Source organism: Mustela putorius, unplaced genomic scaffold (assembly GCF_011764305.1).
Source record: "Mustela putorius furo isolate JIRA1106 unplaced genomic scaffold, ASM1176430v1.1 tig00003853_pilon_pilon_pilon, whole genome shotgun sequence".
Lineage (NCBI taxonomy): Eukaryota > Metazoa > Chordata > Mammalia > Carnivora > Mustelidae > Mustela > Mustela putorius.
In genome coordinates this window covers 44712277-44736904 of record NW_025422005.1, presented here as the reverse complement: position 1 = coordinate 44736904, position 24628 = coordinate 44712277, and the positions used below count along the sequence as shown (strand labels likewise).

The window sequence follows — 24628 nt, the reverse complement described above, 5'->3', positions numbered from 1 at the left end:
GAAGGAGAAATCATAGTCATCAATTCAAACCCAGAAGGTTCCTAAAAACCATCACTCCAACTCCCTTGTATTAGAGCTGAGACAACTAAAGCCCAGAGAGGTCCAGGGACTTTCTGAAGACTTTGTGAATATCAGATCTCTGCTTTGCCTGCAGAGCTCCTGACTTTCGGTTGAGAGTCCTCTGCAGGATCCTGTCTGCCTTCAATAAATGTGTCTCCATCTGGCTGGGGACTGAGTCCCTGTGACCAGCCTAGACACACACCACTCTTGTTACAGCTTACGATGAGAAGACCGCATTTCTTGAACTCTTTCAGTGAGGGGGCTCATTTACTCATTTAGCAACTCCTCTGTTCATAGGAGACTCTTTGCCCTACTCTCCTCTAAACTTCACTGTTAATATGGCAGGAAATTGGAAAAAGGTTCTCAGGTCAAAATGCTGTGCTGAAACTATGAAGGCAGAGCCGCAATCAGAGGGTGTCTGTGGAAGAGAAGGAGCAGGACAGAGGCAGGAGAATGGAGAAGGGAGGGAAGACTTCAGGATGGAGAAACGGGAAGACAGAGATGACGCAAGAGCCAGGGCAGAGGAAGAGGCTCCGAGGAAGAGAGGAGCAGAGAGGCACAATGTGGGGAAGGCACACGGAGACCCAGGAGACAAGAGCCAGGTGGAAGTGAGAAGGGGAAAAGATACCCCTTAAAAAGATACCCAAAACTCAGAAGACTGAATGAGAATAATAATAGAATAATAACTGATAATAATAATAATACTATAATAATATGATAATAATAACTGAATAATAGAATAAGCTTATTTTAAAACAGTATATTATCTACTTTTTCGAGTAGGGAAATATATATATTCAATATAGATATTCAATATACTTTTCTTCAGTCTCCAGACACCTTAGTTGAAGTATCTCCATACTTACACATTGGGTCTAGTCGTTAATCCAAAAGTTCAAATAAACATACCATTTTCCTTGCATTTCCAGACTTTCTGTAGTTTGCTGGCACCCGGGGAAGAGAGAGGAACAGTAGTGGGGTTGGGGGAATTAGGGGAGCCAGGTAGAGAGGCAGATTCTGAAACTTAAGCAAAGAAAGCAAAAATGAGCCTCTTCTGGTCTAAGACTAAGGCATATACAACAGAGCTGCAGCCAGTGCTCGGCTGTGAGGAAGGCCGGAGGCCCAGCCTGGGGGAAGGCCCAGAAAAGCAGTGGCCAAATGGCTTCCCTGGGTGAGGGTTTTAAGGCAGAGGTGGCTTTGGATTGAGAGGTGGTTCTCTTCTAACAAACAGACCCCAGGAGTTATTTTCAATGCATGAATCTGAAAAAAGGATGGGGGGATCTTTCTAGCTCTCTTTCTTTTGTTTTATATTGCAAGCTCAGATGTTATGGACTGAATTCTGACTCTTAAATTTCATATGTTGGAGCCCTCACCGCCAGTGTTACTGTGTTTGGAGATAGAGCCTCCCCCAGGTAATTAAGGTTAGATGAGGTCATAAAGGAGGGTTCTTAGTCCACTATGATTGATGTCCTCATAAGAAGAGGAAGAGACACACAGATCCCTCTCTCTCTTTGTACTAATGCAGGGGAAAGCCGTGTGAGGACAGAGCCAGAAGACAGCCACCTGCTGGGAGGAGAGTCTCACCAGAAACTGAATCTTCCAGCACCTTGATGCAGGACCTCTAGCTTCTAAAACTGTAAGAAAACAATTTTTTGTTGCTTAAGCCACCCAGAATATGGTATTTTGTTAAGGTAGTCCAAGCTAATCATACAGAAGGAACAGTTTCATTACGATTTGTTAAATAACCTTTATTAATAGGCACTGAAATTTACATCCAGACCTGGAAAATAGTAGTTCTCAATAAACGTGTGTTGAAGAAGACCAGTAGGTAGGTGTTTTGACCAGTTTATACTAAACTAACAATAATGCGATAACACCATATTGATGATGTATGAGATAATGATAAGATATGCAAATGTTAGTTAATTTTGCATTTGGACCTCTTAGAAACTCAACAGATAAATATATCTTACACTTGATTTCATAGATGGGAAAATAGTTTTACCCTTTAGAGCCTTGGTTTCCATCCCTTCTCTGGTGTGTCAGGGCCATACTCAAACCCATGTGTTCTGAGTCCCTCCAGTGCTCTCTTAAGCCAGAAATTCTTTGGGAAGAAGTTAAAACTCACTTGTTGGAGTTTATGCTATTTTTCAGTCTATCTGGAAAATAAAATGTGTTTCTTCAGGGTTCAATGTGATCATAGCCAGGAATTTTTGGCAACGATTTTTAGCATCACAATATGTTCTGGTCTATAATGGGTTGAGGGGGGGGAAGCATGACATTCATTCATAATGCATGGAGAGTGGTCAGGGAGAGCTAGAGGAGGAGAAGCAAAGCCTCTTCGGAAACAGGGACACCATGGGAACCACTGGAAGTTGCACTGAATAGGGAGGAGGACTGTCAGAGTCCTGGAACTTGACAGAAGTCTAATTCTGGAGCTTTGAGGCAGGATAATTTAGAAGTTCATGGCAAGAAGAATAGAAAATGACATCTGATACAGGAAAATGTCTCTGACCCAGACAATAAAATAAAATTAGCTTATGCTGCATGTCAGGAATGTAGGGTTTTAAAGAAAGGGACTTTTGGCAACAATTAGTGACTTAGTTTTATGGAAAGAGAAAATTAACCATTAACGTGATAGAAATTCTTCTCTCTTTGACTCCTGAGTGGACAATTTCAAAATAGATTTATGAAGAACCTGTCTACCATAGTGATGACCCAATCAACAATACATCGTTGTGTTGGCTCTCTCTCCATTCTTCTCCTCCTCCATCTCTCTCTTTTTCCACTTTTCTCCCGCCCCTCATCCCTCTTTTCTAGAATTACTTCCTAAATAAACCTACCTGCATACAAGATTTGGTTTTGGCTTTTGCCTTTGGGGGAACCCAGGCTAAGAGAGCTGGTTATGGTAGATCTCCTAAAGTGTAGATCTTCAGGATGAATTTTGGGGCTCAATCAGCAGAATCTGATGGATTAAAGGCTCTAGTTCCCAAGCATAGGTGGGAGAAGGCACTTCTACCATGAGACACAATATTTCCACTAACTTCAAACTGAACTTCAAATTTCATACAGTTGGTAAGACTGGAAACACCCTACTGGCCATTTTGGGCTCCTCTATCATTGGACCAACAGGCAAAGATGAGAGTTGCTATACTGGTGGGGGTAATGGACCCTAATTACCAAGAGGAGTTAGAGTTGCTGCAGCAGAACAGAGGCAGGGCTGAGTTTGTCAGGAACCAACAGATCCATCTGCCATGCACAATGGTAATGGTGAGCTGACAACCAAAATAAACCATGCATGGGAGCAGTGGAGGCCTTAGTTCTCTTAGGGATGATGTCCTGAGACAGTTCACCAGGAAAGTAGCCTCAACCAGCTGAAATTTTGGCTGGGAGTGAAGGAAATCTGTAGAGGGTATTGGGGGAAGGGAGATGATGAATACTAATTAAGGCTTGGGATAGCTGTGACTATGAGAACCTTAGCTTTTTTCACTTGCAGAAGAGCAGTTAGCTACCTCCTTGAAGGTTATAAATTTAATGGAACACATGAGCAAATCTGAACAATGCCAAGGATGGACTGTTACCAGATACCTCTTGTGAGACACGTCAGGTCCTTTCAGCAGGACTTACCTCAGGTGCTGCTGTGACACCCAGTTCAATCAACAGGGAGCGGTATTATTTTAACTGACAAAGCCAGGAAAGGTCTGTGTCTGAATGAGTTAATTCCTTTGGGGTTATGCTTGTCCAATGGGATGGAGAGCCAGTGAATACAAATTCTTCCTTCACTCACACCCCTGGGACAGAGCTCTGAGATACGTTTTAGAGGGCTCCTTAGGAGTCCTGGCAGGATCAAGTGTCCTATCCATAGCAGTGACAGGATCAATAATCATGCATCCTCTTAATCTTCTCTCTGTGTGTTTCATTTGCACTGATTCTAACTCTGACTTGCAGGCTCACTTCTCAAATGAACTATTTGCGCACTGGCTCTTGTTTTAGTATCTACTTTTGGGGGGAATTCAGGCTAAGACAATGTAATTCTGAAACTATTTTCTAGTTGTATCAGGTAATTAATCTTGGCAATACTGTTTTAAGTAAATAATATATAATTAGATTTTTTGACTTTTTTTCTGTGAATTAGAGACTGTCTAATGTGGGACTTGGAATTATTCACATTTATTATTGCACCTATAGTTTTAAAAAATTATTAAAAAATATTCTTTCCTGCAGTCTATTCTTATCAACAGAATTTTGTCTTCCTGTGTCTGCTTCCCAGAATGAATATATTTGTGAATTCTCAGAAAGGGTGCTAATCAGATAGCTAATGCCAAGATGAGTAAGGAATCTTTTATAATCTTTATAGCTGCTATGTATTGTATTTTTTTCTAATCCATCGCTTACTTTCTTAATTATTGTTTTTTTTTAAATTATTGGTCTTATATTTTAATGTTTAATAATAGGCAGTGGTTAAATATATTAAACTTGATGTATTAAAATAAATAGTAACTCTTAAAACTGTGATTATAGCCAGAAAGGTATATTTATGGTATAACATTCCATGAGTAAAGAGGATATGAGACTCTATTAGGTTGAATACAATAACAATGAAAAAAGACTGACAGTGGCTCTTCCAAGATGACAACAGAATAATCTAATCTTGGGCTCAAGGACAAAAATATTTTAAAAATCTTATCTAATGCCATCATATTCCTTAAAAATATTTTTTAGAAAAGATGGAAGTTAAATACATGCCACTTTTGGTGTCGAATGAACTGATGGGATCTGGTTCTTGTTGTGCCTGTCTTTTCCATGCAAAACACAGGGTTTTGTTCTTTCATTTGGAGAAAGTCACACTTTATTAATAATAACAACCCAATCTCTTGAGGGATTGCTGAGCAAAGGCACAGGGCTTTGGAATGCTGGGCTCTCTCCCTGCTTTCAGGATATTTGGGGAACATTTTCCTGGAAGCGTTCTTGCAATGGTCTTCTCAAACACATGTAACTTACTGGAGCTTAAAGACTTACATTTGTAAAAGCCATTAGTGTCGATTAATGTAGACAAATGATTGAAATTGGGACATTGGGAGGTACAACTCCACACCTTGTACCATTTATGGGCAGGAAATGAAGAACAATTAGGTTGGTGAGGCTGGAAAACAACCCCCGCCCCCAGCCCTGCCTGCATGGGGTCAGCTTCGGGAAAGCTCTGTGGGTATATAATGGGTGAAGGGCTGGAGCTCAGGCAGCCAGTGATGGGAGCGACAGACGGCAGGGTTGGCCAAAGCATTTCTCAGCTCAGCTCCCCTGTGTTTAACATTTCTGATAATGATGATGACAACTTAGAATCGGGCTCCTACAACTACCTTGGAAATACACTCGCTCAGTTGTTGATTCATTCCTTAATTTTTTTTGTCAGTCAGTAAATATTCTGTGAGCATTTAGTCTTTTCAAGGGATCTCAGTGGTGAATGGGGCATAATCACGGCCTTTACAGAGGTGATGGTCTAGGGAATTTTCATAGCGTGACAGTGCATGGAAGCTGTAGGGGCTCAAGGGAGAGACTTAAATCTAGTCTTAGATATAGGAAGCTTTTCAGAGGAGGTGAGGTGCAAGGTAAGACCTGGTGGATGAATGTAAGACTTTATTTAGAAAACTGGAAAACTGGGGCGCCTGGGTGGCTCAGTAGGTTAAATGTCTGCCTTCTGCTCAGGTCATGATCCCGGGGTCCTGGGATTGAGTCCTGCATCAGGCTTTCAGCTGAGCAGGGAGCCTGTTTCTCCCTCTCCCTCTGCTGCTCCCCTACTTGTGTGTGCTCTCACTCTCTCTCTTGCTTTCTGACAAATGAATAAATAAAATCTTTGAAAAAAATGAATAAAAAACTGGAAAACTGGTATCAGGAGTTGAAGCAGAAAAAAATAGAGGAAGCCAATTCATGGCTTGGGCATGTTTAGTTCTAAGGGGAAAGTAATAAAAATGGAATTGGCACATTTACATACCCAATACTTTTTGAAAAAAATTTTTTAAATGTGATTGAAATATATGAGAACAATTATATTTCATACTGTCTGCTTAGGTAGACTAGAAAAATGGATAGTTTTAATTTTCTTAAAATTCACCCAAATATATAATTATCAAATAACTCCAAGACACTCTGCTTAGCCCTAAGGGGCACACAGCAAGTTCTACAGTACCCTGTGCTTCAGAGACTCTCAGCCTGGTGGACAAGGCTGCAATCAGGATGAGAGTAGAATTTCTTAAATTGTGCTCTAGGAGATAAGGGAGTTAAGACATTCCTTCTGGTTTGGTATACAGTGTACAGTATGGCTGAGGGAGATTGGAGCAGACCTACTAAGAAGATAAAATATTGAGGAAGGCCTTAACATGGGAGGTGGTAGGGGCTCCTTCTTAATAAGCAAGCATTCATGTAGGATGATACTACATTGCAATGCTACATTTGGAGTGTGATTTTGAATATGGTGGTTCACTGTGTTGGAGGGCCATGTCTGCTGTTGGGTTTTTCTTCCTCCAGGTTTTATCTGTTCTAATACCTATTTTCTTATCAGTTAGCTAATGTGAATGATTGCCCAGTTTATCATTTCAAATTGGGTTTGGACTGGAAAATTTGATAACTCGACTCACTGAAGCATACGGTAGATTAGATAACACTTCAAAATATTCTTAGCAAGGATGGAACACAGGAATCACTTGTTCAAGAGCACAGAACACGGCTAAAGGAAGTGGCTAAGCCCAGGGCAACAGGGAAATCAGGGCCCCAGTGATGCACCTGAGACTTTTTTTTTTAAGTTGGGCAAGTTATTACTCAGCCCCATTGGCTTATGGCCAGGAAGCAATAGGTGTTCAGAGTTAATAGATCTTCTGATTTTCTAAGAGGAGGTAGGAATCTACATTGTGTGTGTGTGTGTGCATGTATAATCTAAAACATTTTAAATTTTTGCTATAAATGACTGCTTCAGAATATACTATAAGAAGCAATTACAGTTACAATCATCTGAAGATTGTATTCTACCTACACGCCAGCCATTTGTAGCTGCTGGCCCATTGGTAATAACTAAACTAAACAAGCCCATTCCGGAGCACTATATTCATATCACCCACTTAATTCTCACCAAAGGCTTTTGGAAGCAGGGATGGTGATGATGATAATGCTCATTTACAAATAGAGAAATGAGATACAGAGGAGTTAAAGAACTTCCCAAGAGCACCAAGCTAGCCAAATAGCAGAGTCAACATTTAAGCGGTCTGGCTTCGGAATTTGTGTTCATGAATGTCACACTATACTATTTCTCAAAATGAATGCCTTTTATATAGGGACAATGATTTGAGGTGCTCAGGGAACTTTTCACTGATCTTAATTTTGTTTCACATGGTAGGAGGGTGGAGGATCAAAGTTTAGAGATGCCACTGAATCCATGAAGTACCTTACTTATTCTGAGTTAAGTTTTCAGCAGCACCAAACTACAGTGTCACAGTCAAAGGCTCTGGAAGCGCAGACTAAATTTTGAAGTCTTCCTCTTCCACTTATTGGCTGACCACGTCTTGGTTTCCTTAGTTGAACAAGGAGGATAATGAAAAATACCCTGCAGGGTTAGTACAATGACTAGAAACAATACATGAAAAATATGTGGCTCAAAATAAGTGCTTGTTAAATTAAAGACATTATGAAGATGATAATTTTTGGTGAGGCATTTAACTAGTAAATTTAAGGTATCGTGTTGTAGGGAATCAAATATTAATCCCATGTAATTCTTGTCATAAGAAAATAGAGGGGTCAAGTAGTTAAGTTGAGGAGATGAGACATTTTTATAACTTTTGATAATTTAATGTAAGGTAATAGAAAGAAGTACACAGCTGAAGGTGATCTAAGAGGGAAAGATTATGGAAAGATTAATATCCATTGGAGGAGATCAGTGAAGACTTCTTGTAGGAAGAGGTATTTGAGCTCGTTTTTTTTAAAAGGTGACTAAGCTTTGGGCCAGTTGGTTAGCCCTCTTTGAGGTTAGAGAGTCACAGATGATGGTGATAGCATAGCAGAGGTACCAAGATGAGATATGTTGGTGCTCTTAATGTGGAAATTCTAATTGGCTGACTGGAAGTGGAGAGCAGGATATGTGGAAGGCAGTGGCTGTAGAGACTTCTGTAGGGCCATTCTTCAGGTTCAGCTGACAGGTAGGAGTGTTGTTTCTCCCTGACTAGACTAGAGAAGGTCTGTGCATGCGTATCTCTGGGCTGTAAAAGGGAAACAGAAGGGACAGCTGGCAAACATGCGAAATCAAGAGAAGGAACTTAATTTCCTGTCCAGTCAAGGTTCTGACTTGTAGAGAAGGAATTCCAGTTGGAAACCCAGATGTCCTCATATAAAAGGAGAGGAAAGATGTATGGAATCAGAAGAAGTCTATAAAACAAGTTGAAAATTGGGAGTTATGGAGGTATCTACTCAAAAGGACCATTTGAAATCAATCGGCTCACCCTAAACCTTTAAGATTTTCTTATGTGCAGAGTGGAATGTTCATCTGGAAAGTTCTCTCTTCACAGCAAAGTTTGTGTTTCAACCAGAAAGGCAGTGTTCAATGGTAGAGAAAAATCTGGCTGCAGAGTCATTCACCCTGGGGTCCAAAGTCTGGGTTTTTCTTGACTAGCAGTAAGAACTCAACAAGTCATCCATCTCTCAGCTCCCATATCTACATCTACAAAATGAATATAATAATAGTTACTGGTTTTAATTATATAATAATCGAACATTTGATGAAGAGATGTATAAATAAGATTTGTTTGTAGTAATGCTGGTGTAGTATTTATTGCCTGCAGTATGGTTTAAAGTCCTTGTCCCTTCTCATCATTGTATAGTCTTCAGTTGGGGTCAATGATTGATAGAACATCCTGACATATGTCCATCACCCCTTTCCAAATGTCTCCAGGTTGCTTCTCAACTCTGCATCCTTCCTATGTATCCTTTCAAATTCCACCAATTACCATTAAGGGTGGGCACATTAAGGTAAAAGCATCCTGGTGCAGGGTAAAGGACAATGGATTTGGAGTCAGACTTTGTGGATTTTTAATGTTGGCTCCACCAGTAACTGAATGAGTAGACTTGGAAATGAGTCAACCTGTATAAAACTGTTTAGTACAATCTGGGTACTTAGTGTATGATGACATGGGAGGAAAGAAGAAAACCAAGCAATCCTTGGCCATCAGGAGTGCTGAACACTGGCTGATACAGGGTACCAGGAGGTGGTGGAGGTAGGCCATAGCTTCAGTGGCAGATGATGACAATCCTCTTGTGCCCTTGCTGACAATGTAAGAGGATTTGTTTTTCCCATGACCTGCATATGTTCAAGCCAGACAGGCATTCCCAGGTAGAGACCAGAACTATTTATTCTTCTCCAACTATCTCCTATGCTTTTCATATCTCCACTTTTGCCTCGTATGTGGCCCCTACCTAAGATTCTTCCCTTCTATATTGGACTGTCCCCTCTCTTCTGCTAGACATCAGAGCTGTAAATTGAGTCTTATTTTTATTATGTCCCCTGTGCTCTATCACCCAATTCAATGTCATGCATGTGATAAATTCTCAGGACTTTTTTTCCTTAGGGAATGGATAAGAAAAGAGATGTTAAGATCTGGAGGAGAACTTACTCTTCCTAGTCTAAGACTGCCATTTCCTAAACTTGAGATCTATAAACTACGGATGCATTTCTATGAACCACTTGACTATGTCAGTGAAATGTTGTACAAAATTTGAATATTCATTTTTTTCTAGACAGAGTATTCATAGCTTTTTTCATATTTTCAAAGCAGAACATGATGCACAAAATGCTTAGAATCTACCCTTTTATTTTATGAATGAAGCCCCCCAAAAGGTACATATTTTGGCTAAAGTAATATATTACCAAGATAGCAATGGAAGGAGAAACAAGGCTTATTGGTTTTCTTCCCAGAACTCTTGATGAGTGTATGAGTGTAGTCTCATTCATTCACTTTTTTTTTAATAGAACATAACTTGTATTAAGCATGCATTAACTGTTTTGACAGATACTATCTCTGTTTCACAGGGAAGAAAACAGAGTTTTGAAGAGAAATTTTCTAGGGGCATATTACTGAAAATTGGCCCACAGAGCTTTAAACTCAACCTTGTTCAACTCCAAAACTCAGGTTGTTTTTTTTCTTTTTTTGTTTTTTTCCATTATCGTGTGCCCAGAATCAAGAATTATTTATTAGTAGAAGAAATTCCATTTCAGAATTTCCAAATTTGCCCTTCTCTTATGTTGCTTGTATTAGATCAATTTTAGTGGTGAACAAATTAATTTGTGGAGTGGGAGAATCATTTTGTGGTTAGCATATATGTTAATTTTGATTATGCTTCCATTTTTTCCCAAATGGAAGTACCAACATTTTTTATATGATTTTAACATCTTAATACTCTGCACTGTCAACTGTTGCTGCTGTGCACTTAGACATTAGACTAAATAGACAAATACCCTTGCCTTCATAGACCTTACATTCTAGAGGAGACAGTAAACAAAGAGTCAAAACCATCTTATATCAGAAAGTGCTTAGTGTCATAGAGAAAAACAGTGACAGGGAAGGGGAGGAGATACACAGGTTTAAATAGAGCAGTCAAAGAAAGCCTCTCTGGAGTGGGGACTTTCGACCTGTCAATAAATTACAGGCAGTTCTTGTAATTTGTAAAGTTGCATTCTAGAAAGTCACCACAAGTGCCGGATTAGCAAACACTGAGCCATTGCTCCCAGGGGAAATACAGGGTTAGGTTTCTGTGAGCCTCTGTTCACAAAACCTTTGTCAACATATGAATTCATAATCTTACTGTATGTTCGGTTCTGTGTAAAGACATCTTCACATTTATTGTTGAATCATTAACATTGAACTTGGTGCTCAACAACATTATCACTCACATCTGACTGAAGATTCACCTGTTCATTCTCTCCATAAGCATGCCGTGGCTCTGCTGCCCTTAGGAACACTGGACAGTGCTCTGGCACTCTTTTCAACCGTGAAATCACCAACAGAAAGCACACAGTTGTGGAAAACATGGCACCATTAGGCCACATTAGCAAGCAGGCAGATTTGCAGATGCAGGCTCTACAAATAAGGAGGATGGACTGCCCTTGGCTTGCTGGAAAATGAGGAAATTCCTTGGAAGACTGGTTGACTCCCACACGTTTCCTAACTCTCTACTCAGTGCTCTTCAGTGGTTTAAATTCTGTGCTTATTCTGAACGTTGCTTCCCCATGTGCTGTGGTGTAAGACTTTTCTCCCAAATCCACTCAAATGCTACTGAGTGGGAAAAAGGAAAGAGTGAGAAAAACCAGACGCAGAAGCCGAGAAAGTTTTCCATGCAGGAGTTTTGTTCAAGCAGACAGCCAGCCTGTGTTTCCTATAGACCTTTAAGTTGAGGGGCCCAATCCTAGCCACTGTGCAGGGGTAATTTGTGACTCCTTTCCATCCTAATTAATCCCTCCCCCTCACCTCAACTCCTCCACGGCCCTCCCCCAGGGATATGGTCCAAAAACATTGCAGAGTTTCTTTTCTGATTTGTGACTTGTCTCAAAGAGCATAATGCCTCTAATTAGGTGATTTGAATCAGAAAGTTAAGAGCAATTTTATGTTGCCTTTACACCAGAATTTTCCCCCACTCTGGGCAACACGATTCCAATTTTTTAATGAAAATCACTGGAAACAGGAAATTTTGAGAAAGGCAGTGAGTTATGGAAAACAGGACTCAGCAAAGCAGCTTGGCCATGCTACAGGAAGCCCTTGAGTGGAGTGATTGTATCTAGGACCCAGAATAGGGAGGGGGAGAAACTCAGGGCCTAGACCCGGCTCTACTCCTACTCCCTGTGTGACCTCAGGCAAGTTTCTCCCTCTCTGTGCTTCCATTTCTTAACTGGGAGGTGGGACACTCGACAGGGTAACTCTCAGCCTTAGCATTCTGGGATACTGGAAAGGTAAAATAAATCTAATAGTATTCTTTACCTGTTTGTATCCAATCATCTATTTTGAAAAGTATTTTGAAGTATGTTCTAGTGCCTATTTTTAGTACTAAGAAAATCTTGTGTAGACTAAAAAATGTAGAGTGCTTTAGAGTTTTTTGAATTTTAGAATTTGTAGAGTTTTGAAATCACTGTCCATGTATATTGAATGTCTGTACTTACAGAGCCATGGGGTTCTTTGTAAGGAAGTGTACATTTCTTAGTTCAAGAGCTTGTCGGATCCAACTCTCCAGCCCACCAGTTCAGACTCACTTCTCCTCATCCCCCACTCTTATCTTCTACCATTATTTACTCTACATCAAACCCTGAAGGCTTTCTTCAGTTTCTTCTCCATATAGGGCCTCCTCACCTTTTCTCTCTTTTTGGAAAACCCATTCTCCCATTTGTTCTTTTAGGAGGGCCTTATCTCTTTGGTGTTTAAGATTCTGCTCCTATCTCCTATGTGAAGCCTTTCAGGACTTTGCCAGGTCTGTCTGACTTTTCCTATCCCATACCAATGGGAAAGTTCTAGCAAAGTGCTGATAATTCTGATAAATGTATTTATTTGCCCACTCATCTTCTTTGCTAAACTGGGAGCCCCTGACCCCCCGATGTGTCTGCTTCCCTAATACCCAGAGAAATGTTTGACACCTGGTACTCAGCGATATTTGATGAGGGAAGAATGAAGGAAGAAATCCAAAATAAAAAACACATGTGGAAAGTTTAAGCATGATTACCCCAAATTACAGGGTCAAACCCTACTTCACATTAGCCATGGGTGCCATGAAGAATGTGGGCTTAGTATTGCTAGATGTTTCTATTTTTCAGGAAAAGCAAAAATAAGCAAATAAAGATCTCTGAATTTTTACATAAGATATCACAATTTTTAATGTTTATAATCCATTGAAAATCATTTAAAATCACTCTGGCAAATATAAACTTCCAGGTATATAACTTTTGACCCAAGATAAAAATCCACATTCCTTGGTGTATAACCCAAACTGGTGCTTTTCAAACTGGTATCTGCATTCCTATATTCTCAAATTTATTATTATCCACTCTTGGCAATCACTTTTTTTTTTTTAAGATTTTATTTATTTATTTGATAGAAAGAGAGAGCTCACAAGTAGGTAGAGAGTCAGGCAGAGAAAGAGAAGGGGAAGCAGACTCCCTGCTGAGCAGAGAGCCCCATGTGGAGCTGGATCCTAGGACCCTGAGATCATGACCTGAGCCGAAGGCAGAGACTTTAACTCACTGAGCCACCCAGGTGCCCCAGCAATCACTTTTAGTTTCTATCATTTTTTGATAACATCTCATGCTTATAGTCTTGTAAGACCATTGCATTTACTGTTCTTCTTTTGGCCTTTGGCCCTTCTATGGGCCTTTCTTTCATTCTCCAGTTGGAGAAATTGTTTTATATTTCAGTATCAGGTTTCCATGTCTTAGCTATTTCCTATGGACCCTTCTACTCCATAGAAAGAGAGATTCTTCCCTCTAGGTTTTAGACATGAGGGTGGACTTCTGTTATTGTTCTTGCCACCATGTATTATAGCCATTTGTTGGTAAGCTCTTCTAGAACATTCTTTTATTTATCTATTTGTTTTTAATGTATTGGCTTTCTCCACTGTGCCAGATACAGTGCTACTGTTAAGGATTCAGATGTGAAATCCATATTGTCTCCATTCCCAAAGAGCTCATAAAATCTAATAAAAAAAAGGGACTATATTTATCTCTGAATTTTTAACATCTTACAGCAAATTAATAGAGATTCAGTAGATTTCATTAAGTGAGTCAAATATACAGTGCTAATTTTCTGAGTATTTATGAGGAACAGTGCACTCTGAGGGAAGAAAAAATGGTAGGTATTCTATGAGTACTTGGAAACAAAGATAAGGCATGAATTTTCCCCTGGATTTTTATGATCTGCTTGGGAATATCTCTATCTGTGTCTGTATATGAGTGGAACATGATTTCATTCGAAGTCCCATGTAGAAAGTAGATGATAAGTGTTACATATGTTTAACATAATGAAAGATAATCATGAGGTGGGGTAGTTAAGAAAGACTTCAGTAAGAACATGGGTTCTGAATTGTGAATTAAAGGATTAATATGATTGGGTTGGGGATTGAGGGAGAGGCATGGAGGAGGTGATGCTTATGAATATAGGTAGGGATATAGGAATAGGTAAGAAATTTTTGGAGATGAGTAAAGAAGAAAGAAAGAAGGGAACTAATGCTTAATGAGCACCTCCTCAAGGCCATGCTTGACTTGACCCATGTCACACACAATTATCTCTTGTCCCTCCCACATCTAGGCTGTATGCTCCTGGAGACAAGGACCTTTACTATTTGACCACCACTGTATACCCACCCTGAGCACCATATTTTGCACATTGTAGATACTCATAAATAGTTGTTAATAGGGATTAAGGACACCATAAAGTAGACATCATTGTATCCATTTTACAAATAGGAAGACTACAGTTCAGAGAAGGACAATGACTTGTCCAATGTCCAAGGCAGTTGTTAAACTGTGACCTGGGCCACATCATCAACATTCTGTAGGAACTTGATAGAAGGGAAAATTCTTCAGAACTACGGAATTGGAAATCCAGGTGATTGACTCATGAGAAAGTGTGAGACCTACCCATTCTGGATAGAAAGTGGCAGGCTGAGGTTTTCCTGCTTAAAATTCTACATTTGGTCTGTCTGCAGCCAAAGAATTAAACTTTAAGGCTACATTGCCTGAAGTTTGTTTTGTGGGGCATTTTCTAATGTCTCTAATGTTGATAAATATTACTTGACAAAATAAAAATTTCCATGGCCAAAGATGTTTGAGAAACACTGGGTTAAGTCAGGTGAAGCAAGTCTCTACTGTAGAGTATATCTGAGCCCATAAGGCACACTATATCATGAATCTCTAAAAAGGGAATGGAATTTTCCATCTTTTATGAGGCAGTGTGGTGTAGTAGTGAGTGTGGGCTTTGGTATCGGGCCACTTGTATTCAGATTCTTTATCACTGACTTTGTGACCTCCGACAACTCTGCTTCCCCCGACCACTCTATTTCTTGGTTTCCTAACCTGTAAGTGGATAATGATAATTGCTCCTTCACAGAGTTTTTATGGAGATATTAAGTAAGATAGTATAAGTAAAACATTTATCATAATGCCTGGTAAGTAATTAGTTTGCAATACATATTAGCCATAATTATTCTTAGTGTTGATATTATCAGTGCTTTTAGAAAGTACTACAGCTTGGCTCACTCATACCCAGGTCCAGCCCCTTCTGAGTGCGTCTTCCTACCCTGACTGGAAATCCAAAAACTTCATCTGAGGGACATCCTTGAGCTAGGGAGCAATCTTTGACCCTAGTTTATGCTACACAAGCACACTTAAATTTTGGAAGGAAGAAGAGGTAGTGAGAGGAGGCAGCCCATTCAGGTGACTGAATCTTCTGGAAAGGAAAAATGAGAGGTGTTTGGTTCTTTTGGGGAAGTTGAGACAGAGCTTTAATGTCCAGGGTTGGCAGCATGGGTCCCCTTTGGCAGGCGGTAGCAGTGGGAGCGGGGACTCAAAGTGTGGTTCCCAGACTGGCACTGGCATCAGAGAAAGAGCGGGTGAGTGAAGCAGGAACTTAGGCCACACTCTAGACCTATAGAATCAGAATGTGTACTGACCAGATCCCAAGAGATCTGAGTACACATTATAGTTTGAGAAACTCTTACTGGAGTCCTACGGGTCATGTCCATGGAGCAACGAGACACCTTTGCTGGCTACATGTTAGCACTGATATTCAGTTCTCAAACGCTGTTTTTGTTAAACTCATTCTGCTCAAAATCAGCTAGTATGGCTCCTGTTATCTGCAATGGAAGTTTTGACCATATAACCACAGAAATCTTCTTTTTGCGGGGGAGGGGTTAGCCTGTGACACTTTGGAAAGCGCTTTTGTAAAACAACAGGGAATTAAAGGCTACTTATGTCATGTGGGACCAGATTTTTAAGGGAGGTCATTTTGTTCTCTTGAATCTGTTGCTCATAAAGGTAAAAGGAGCTTTGCATTAGCAAGTGTAAAAAGCCTCAACTGACAGAACTGGCTTGTTTTTAAAACAATCTGGAAATTTTCAGTGGAGGCACTAATTTGTTTCCATGCATTTTGGGTAAACATTTATTTCTCCTTACAGAAACCTTACTTCATATGTGCACCTTGTCTCAGTCAGCTATAGGAAGACACTGAGGTCATGTGTTAGAGACTAACCCAAGCCAGTTGGGTTAAGCATATATCTTAGATTTTCTTTGGTAGAAAACAGTAGGTTCAAAGAGTTTAGGTGGGAGAATTTTAGCTGCTTCCTCAGAACCTTGTTACCAGGTCATTCTCAAAGCTAATCTCAGACCAAATTCTTCCATATGTGCAAAAGTTTCTTAAAAAAAAAAAAAAAATATATATATATATATATATATATATATGGGCACCTGCGTGGCTCGGTGGGTTAAGCCTCTGCCTTCAGTTCAGGTCATGATCTCAGGGTCCTAGGATCGAGCCCCACATCGGGCTCTCTGCTCAGCGGGGAGCCTGCTTCCCCCTCCCTCTCTCTGCCTGCCTCTCTGCCTACTTGTGATCTCTGACTGTCAAATAATTAAAAAAAAAAATATATATATATATATAGAGAGAGAGAGAGAGAGAAAGAGAGAGAGAGAGATTCAGCAAGCTGACACCAAAGCCTTCATCCATGTATTTTCTAAAATTGATGAAGTTCCAGCTTTTAGCCTTCCTAGGTTTTGTAAACACGATTTTGAATAAAATGTGGCTTCCAGGGTGAGCACGTTAATTTTCAAGAGGTGGTGTTCTGTGACCCTTCAGTCAACAGGAACCATCCAGGATGAAAGGTGAAGGTAGCATATTTAATAAGAGTATAAGCTATAGGCCTTGCTGGAGTCTTCCATCTGGCACATGCAACACAAATTCAAGGGTGTGGGGGAATCTCTAAACTATTTTAGCCAATTTTTATGCATTTTGCCACCAAGAGCCCATTTCTAACATTTGACTTACTAATTAACCAAGTGCCAATTCCATCAACTAAAAGCATTGATGGCATTTGCTCTGCTAAATAACAAAGCTTTGGAATTGATTGTAGCTATTGCTATGGTAAGCCTCTTCAGAACTATAGCCTTTCTAATGTCATACCAGCTGATCATCTTTGCAATGTATATGCTTGATAAGAATGTTTGTGGGGGGCCCTGAGTTGTAGCTCTTGACCTGTTACACACACAGATTTTCATTTATGATTATGATTATGCACACATAATTTCACATAATTTATGGTGCTTAAATTATGGGTAATTTAAATGCATGGAGATGGATTGGTTTGGACAGAGCTCTAGGTTAATAGGGAAACCAAGTTTGAGTTTTAAGAATGGGAGAAGGGGGGTGGGGTTATGGACATTGGGGAGGGTATCTGCTATGGTGAGTGCTGTGAAGTGTGTAAACCTGGTGATTCACAGACTTGTACCCCTGGGGATAAAAATATATTATATGTTTATAAAAAATTTAAAAAAAATAAAATTAAAAAAAAGAATGAATTTATTAATTTGTTCTTTTACTCACTGATTAGTGAGCCTGTACCAGGTACTGAGGCCCAGAGATTAAAAGACAAGATCTATCTCAAGGGGACTAGAGTCTGCAGAAAAGAATATGCAATGAAAACAAATGGCAGATACTATGGCAGGTGAGTCCCTGGTGCTGTGGTCATGTTGGTAATGGGTGGAGAATGAAGGGGTGGAGTGAAATGGGTGCTGTCCCTGAGGGAGTGACTTCCTGAGAAATTGACATTTAAGGTGTTTTGAAGATGAGCAGAATTTGGCCAGGCTATACAGGGAGACAAAGGAGGGTGGTGATGATAATGTTCAAATAATGACAGCGTGCTTTCAAATCCACTTAAGTAATGGTGAGACCAATAAGATTATATGTTTTACCTTCCTTCATCCTCTCATTTTGGGGTAGAAAGCAATGAAAGGAGTTTGGGCTGTTATATACCATGAACTGGAACTAATTGCTTTGGAATCAGAAAATCAGAGAATTAAAGAATTTTAAGTGCCCTGTTGAAGACTCTTCACTAGGAATAAACTTTCTTGTTCTTTATCATCACTGAATGAATTTTCCCCCTCTTGGGAGGAAGTAAAGCAAAGGTTTCCAGAGCATTTTGTTGTTATTTATTTTCAGTTATTGAAGAGACCTGATTCCTCATACTACAATTTCTTGTACTGTATTCCTCACAACTTTCTGTTCAAATCCTTGTTCTGCTACCTAGCTTAGTCCTCAACAAAATGATTCCACTTTCTAAGCCCCTGCAAGGGTCATGAAATTGATTTTATTTATCATGAATTAGATAATTTGTGAACGCCTAATCTAGAGCTTGTCACATAACAGAAGCCTCTACATGTTAATCACAAAATGCTGTATTGCTAATGATATTCATAATAACATTTTAAAATTATAACTTTCTGTTGTCTGTCATACTGCACAGACGGGCAGAAGACTTACGGTGGTGGGATTGGCCTAGGCCAGGAATCACTGAAATAATGATCTATCCTGTGTCTTGAATTTACTTTTAGCTTTGGCACTGAGCTCAGAAAGTCATCTTTATGTGGGAGTAGCTCATTTGACATTCCAAGCAAACACGCTATTTGGCATAAATCTTCGTGCAGCCTTCACAACAGGTGTAGTTCTACATGCCCATCGCCTGTTAAACCCATCCCCCACACACCTCCATTTCTCACTTGCTGACAGCCATCCTCCACGTTGATCCTCCTCCCTGGCTTCCAGCGCTCAGGTCCAGGGTGTCTCCCTCAAGAATGTCTACTCCATTCCTAGATAGTTAAGAAGGGTCCAACTTGTTCTTTCAGTGGAAAGAACACACACACACTTCAAAGTTTCAAAGACTTATTATTCACCTTGGCTCTGAATAAACAGTGTGGCCTTGGGCAAGTAACTTCATGTCTCCAAGCTTCTAGTTCCTCACTTGTAGGGTGGGTATGAAATACGCATGTCAAGCATTGCTGGGGTTGAGGGAGATGGTGCGTGTAACACATTTCCTACAGTGTTGGTGCACAGTTGATGCTCAGGAAGTAAGTGGTTGATATTACTTTTTATTGTTTTTATTATAAAGTTCTGATACTAACTTCTCTCCTGATAATAGAAAAAATGAGTGTTTTTCTTTTTTTTTTTTCTTTTGGAGTACTAAGGAGGAGATAGTAATCTATATATGTTTTCTAATCTTCCATTGTCTCACTTGTTAGTTTCACTGGATTCTTAGCATTTCCATAGAGATCAGACCCCCTCACCCTTACTGCAAGGTGTCAGAGGTAGGAGACCTAGTATTTAGATAAGCCTGATTTATTAAATGCATTTTTTAAAGTTTTATTAAATCCAGTTGGTTTTTCTTTGTTTAGTAAGCCCTACGCTCATTGTGGGGCTCAAACTCATGACCCCAAGATCAAGAATCAAAAGTTACATGCTCTCCCAAGTGAGCCAGGCAGGTACCCCTATTAAATGTATTTTGAAGACAAGGAAACAGAGCTATGGAATACATGGGGGTGGGTGAGACCTAGAACTAGAACAAAATTGGTCTTTAAAAAGCAATTTGGTCTAGGGTTTAGAATGTTTTCAAAGTGAGTTTATGCAGAGAAAAGAGAACCCTTCTCCACTGTCGGTGGGAATGCAAGCTGGTACAGCCACTCTGGAAAACAGTATGGAGGATCCTCAAAAAGTTGAAAATAGAGCTACCTTATGACCCAGCAATTGTACTACTGGGTATTTATCCTAAATATACAAATGTAGTGATCCAAAGGGGCACATGCACCCCAATGTTTATAGCAACAATGTCCACAACAGCCACACTATTGAAAGAACCTAGATGTCCATCAACAGATTAATGGATAAAGATGTGGTATATATTTATATACAGTGGAATACTATGTAGCCATCAAGAAATGAAATCTTGCCATTTGCAACTACGTAGATGGAACTGGAGAGTACTATGCTAAGCAAAATAAGTCAGTCAGAGAAAGACAATTATCATACGCTATCTCTGATATAAAGACTTTGAGAGGCAGGGTGGGGGTCTGTAGAAGATAAGGAAGGGAAAAATGAAATAAGATGGGACCAGGGAGGGAGACAAACCATGAGACTGTTATTGTTTTGTTTTGTTTTAGATTTTATTTATTTATTTGACAGACCAAGATCACAAGTAGGCAGAGAGGCAGGAAGAGAGAGAGGAGGGGAAGCAGGCTCCCTGCTGAGCAGAGAGCCTGATGCGGGGCTCATTCCCAGGACCCTGGGATGATGACCTGAGCCTAAGGCAGAGGTTTTAACCCACTGAGCCACTCAGACACCCCAAACCATGAGACTATTAATTTCAGGAAATAAATCAAGGGTTGCTGGGGGTGGGGGTGGGAGGGATGCGGTGGCTGGGTGATGGACATTGGGGAGAGTATGTGCGATGGTGAGTGCTGTAAATTGTGTAAGACTGATGAATCACAGACCTCTACGCCTGGGGCAAATAATACTTTTTGTGTTAATAATTAAAAGAAAAAGTTGGTTTAAAAGCTCAACTGATGTAACTTATCAGAATCAACAGCAGCAGCAGCACCTTGACGTTACTCTTTCCTTCCTCCCACTCTGAGGGGGTGGAGTGGTGGCGAGGGGAAGGAGCAGAGAAGGGGATCGGAGTAAGTACTAACACAAAAAGGACCAAGCTGGCCCAAGGCCTAAGGGGAGAGAGGAAGACTCAGCCTTAATTAATTCCTTCCTTCCAAAGAATCAGAGGGCTTGGAAAGAAGCAATAATAGAAGGTAACCCTGGAAACAGCTAGAAAGACACCCCGGCTCTGGGAACTGAATGGAGACAGGGAGCAATTTAAGGGTGAGGTGGCCAAGAACAGCCCAGAAGTGAACCAAATGGGGACTTGCTCTGACCACAAACTTAGGGGAACATGGATACTTTCCTCTAGTCTTATTTTCCCTACCACCACATGTAGGGAAAAACATATTTGTGTACATATCGTGTTGCAGGCACAGAAACTCTAAGTCACACATACAATTACTTTTGCAGGCTATTGACTTTTCACAGGACTTAGGAATGAACGGTAGAAGGAAGGCGGGGTGGTTAAAGGATAGTCACAGCTGACTCGATTGAGATGGTTTTGCCAGAAGCTCATTCTCCACTGCCAGATAGGTTAGGTGCCAAACAATGTTGAAATAAGAACAGATACTAGATATTATTATGTTGCAGGTATGTTCTTGGGAACTGTATAAATGTTGTTGTTAATAAGCCTCAGAGTAACCATCTGTCATAGGTCCTGTTATTCCCATTTGCAGAAATGGAACTCCTAAGATTAACTGATTTGCACAGAGTTACACTACTAGCAAATGGTTCAAATTGGGATCTGCTTCCAAAGCCATTGTCCCTTTCTCCTCATCATGTTGCGTTTGGAGTCCAGTCCTTAGAGACTCAAGGGTCCCCTTGCTATTGGAGAGTGATAGTGAATCTAGTACAACCCTTATCTTGCAGTATTTTCCAGAAACGTTGCCAGATTTGTTGTTGTTGTTGTTCAATGGAACCCTTCTCCTCTGTTGTGTAGCTGCTCCCTCTCTTTCTCCTCGCTTGTCTTCTCTTCTCTTTTCCCACTTTCAGCCCATGAGAATTTCAAGGAAAATGAAATCCGTATGTTTTTGATTCATTTGCACTTAACTCATCAAAATATGATTTTGAGAGAGAGTAGATTTGCAGAGAAGTAAATTTTAAAGCCCTTTGTCCCTGGAAAACAGGATGTCTACTCTGGCCAAAATCATAAAAACTTCAAACTTCAAGTGTTAGGATTCAGTTTAATACATAGAAATAATGTGATTTGAGGGAGCTGTAATTTTAGACCAACACTTTTCTGCAAGCCAAGTACAAGAGGATATGCACACACGTTAGTGCTATCAGATGAAGGCTTGGAGGTGTCTGGTTAAGTAAATGTCTACTACTGCCATCATTATCATAAAGGATATTGACATTGTGGGCAAAATTACATTCACATTTTAGGATTGGAAGGAATGTCAGAATTCACATCACTCCATACTCTCAGTTTATAGTTGAGGAAACTGAGGCCCAGTGAGATCTGGATCTATGCTCAGGTCACAGAGCTGGACCTAACCTCCTGAGTACCAGACTCCAAGTTCATTGCTCATTTTCTTGGCTTGCTATAAACCAAAACCGAAACCGACCCCACATGACATTGCATTACTTTTACTAAAAATCTCTCCAAAATAACACTATCTTTATTTTTTAAGTGTTTTTTTTTTCAATTTTAATTCCAGTATAGCTAACATACGGTGTTATATTAGTTGCAGGTGTACAATATAGTGATCCAACAAGTTCATTCAACACCTGGTGCTCATCACAAGTGCATCCTTAATCCCCATCACCGATTTCCCCTATCCCCCCATCCACCTCCCCTCTGGCAACCATCAGTTTATTCTCTATTGTTAAGAGTTTCTTTCTTGGTGTGTCTCTCTTCTTTTTCCCTTTGCTCATTTTTTTTTTTTCTTAAATTCCACACATGAGTGAAATCATATGCTATTTTTTTTTTCAGTCTTATTTCACTTAACATTATACTCTCTAACCCCATCCACGTCATGGCAAGATTTCATTCTTTTTAGGGGCCGAATAATACTCTATTGTATGTATATACCAAATCTTCTTTATCCATTCAACTCTAAATGATGCTTGGGTTTCTTCCATAACTTGGCTATTGTAACTAATGCTTCTATAACATGGGGATGCTTGTAACCCTTTGATTTAGGGTTTTTTTTTTTTAAATTTTGGGGTAAATACCCCATAGAACAATTAAATACTGTGTCATAGGGTAGTTCTATTTTTAACTTTTGAGGAACCTCTGGTTTTCCAGAGTGGCTGCACCAGTTTGCATTCCCACCAACAGTGCACAAGAGTTCCTTTTTCTCTACAAATTTGCCAACACCTATTGTGTCTTGTGTTGTGGATTTCAGCCATTCTGGCAGTTGTAAGGTGTATCTCATTGTAGTTTTGTTTTATATTTCCCTAATGGTGAGTGATGTTGAGCATCTTTTCGTGTGTCTGTTGGCCTTCTGGATGTCTTCTTCTTCCTTTTTTTTTTTTTTTTTTTTAAAGATTTCATTTATTTGACAGACAGAGATTACAAATAAGCAGAGAGGCAGGCAGAGAGAGAGAGGAGGAAGTAGGCTTCCCGCTAAGCAGAGAGCCCAGTGCAGGGCTCGATCCCAGAACCCTGGGATCATGACCTGAGTTGAAGGCAGAGGCTTTATCCCACTGAGCCACCCAGGCACCCCTTCTGGATGTCTTCTTTGGAGACATGTCTGTTCATGTCTTCTGCCCATTTTTAGTTGGATTATTTGTTTTGGGGGTGTTGAGTTATATCAGTTCTTTATATATTTTGAGTACTAATGCTTTATCAGATATGTCATTTACAAATATCTTCTCTACCATTCTGTAGGTTTCCTTTTAATTTTATTCTTTCCTTTACTGTGCAGATTTTTATTTGATGTAGTCCCAAAAGTTTATTTTTGCTGTTATTTCCCTTGCCTCAGAAGACATATCTAGAAAAATATTCACCAGTATCAGAGACATTACTGCCTATGCTCTATTTTGGCATTTTTATGGTTTCGGGTCTCACATTTAGGTCTTTAATCCATTTTGAATTTATTTTTGTGTACAGTAAAATACCACCATGTTTGATTCTGATGCTGGACTAACAATTTTAAAAATAAATAGTATCTCCTATCACTAGGGAAAAAGATAAAAAAAAAAAGACCTCAGTTTGTATGTCAGCATTAAAAATAACCCTAATTCACTTGAGAAAATGACACTTAAACTTCACCCACAATGGAGTATATCACTGGTGGCAGTAGATATTCCTTTACACATGAAAGGTGGGAAATGAATAGAGGAAAATAACCAGTCTGTGTCAGGAAACTTATATAAGTTTCAGTAATCATAGCAACAATATTCTAATTAATACTTGAGAGGTATTATGCATGTTATTTGGGGGTCAGTGTTTATAGTCAGAGTCAGATTTGACTGTGTAATTAACTATGTTAATCTTGGTCAAAGACAAACTATGTTAACCTAGGCAAGTTATCCCTCAGTAGAAACATCTTGAGAATGGGCTTGATGGCAGAGGGTGGTGAAGATTATGCACCATACATAGCCTGTGCCTCTAGTGTGCACAGCAGGGCACACTGATGGTGATAGCATTGAATGCTTATAGCAGTGTACCAGGTACCTTCCTGAGCAATTTGTAGTTATTTATCTAATTCTTGACAACAACACTATCAAGTAGACATTATTACCATCTTCATTTCATAAGCAAAGAAACTGGTTTAGGGAGATTAATATAGGCCAGATTAGTAAGAACAGAGACTCCAACCAAAAACTGACTTCATAGCATGTTTCTTTAATCACTCAATTATTTTTATTATTAAGATATCAGATAATTTCAATGTGATGCCACAATCTGCTTAGGATATAGG

At 39.8% G+C, this 24628-nt stretch overlaps 1 long non-coding RNA gene across 3 annotated transcripts in view; it reads left to right on the top strand.

Moving 5' to 3' along the window:
• Positions 1 to 1548: 1548 nt before the first annotated feature.
• The window catches only part of LOC106005672, an 86754-nt gene continuing 63674 nt past the window's right edge, over positions 1549 to 24628 (top strand). For all 3 annotated transcript variants that reach the window (XR_006601592.1, XR_001179206.2, XR_001179207.2), the window contains exons 1-2: positions 1549 to 1696; positions 17671 to 17784. This is a non-coding gene — a long non-coding RNA (uncharacterized LOC106005672). The remainder of the gene's footprint in view (positions 1697 to 17670; positions 17785 to 24628) is intronic.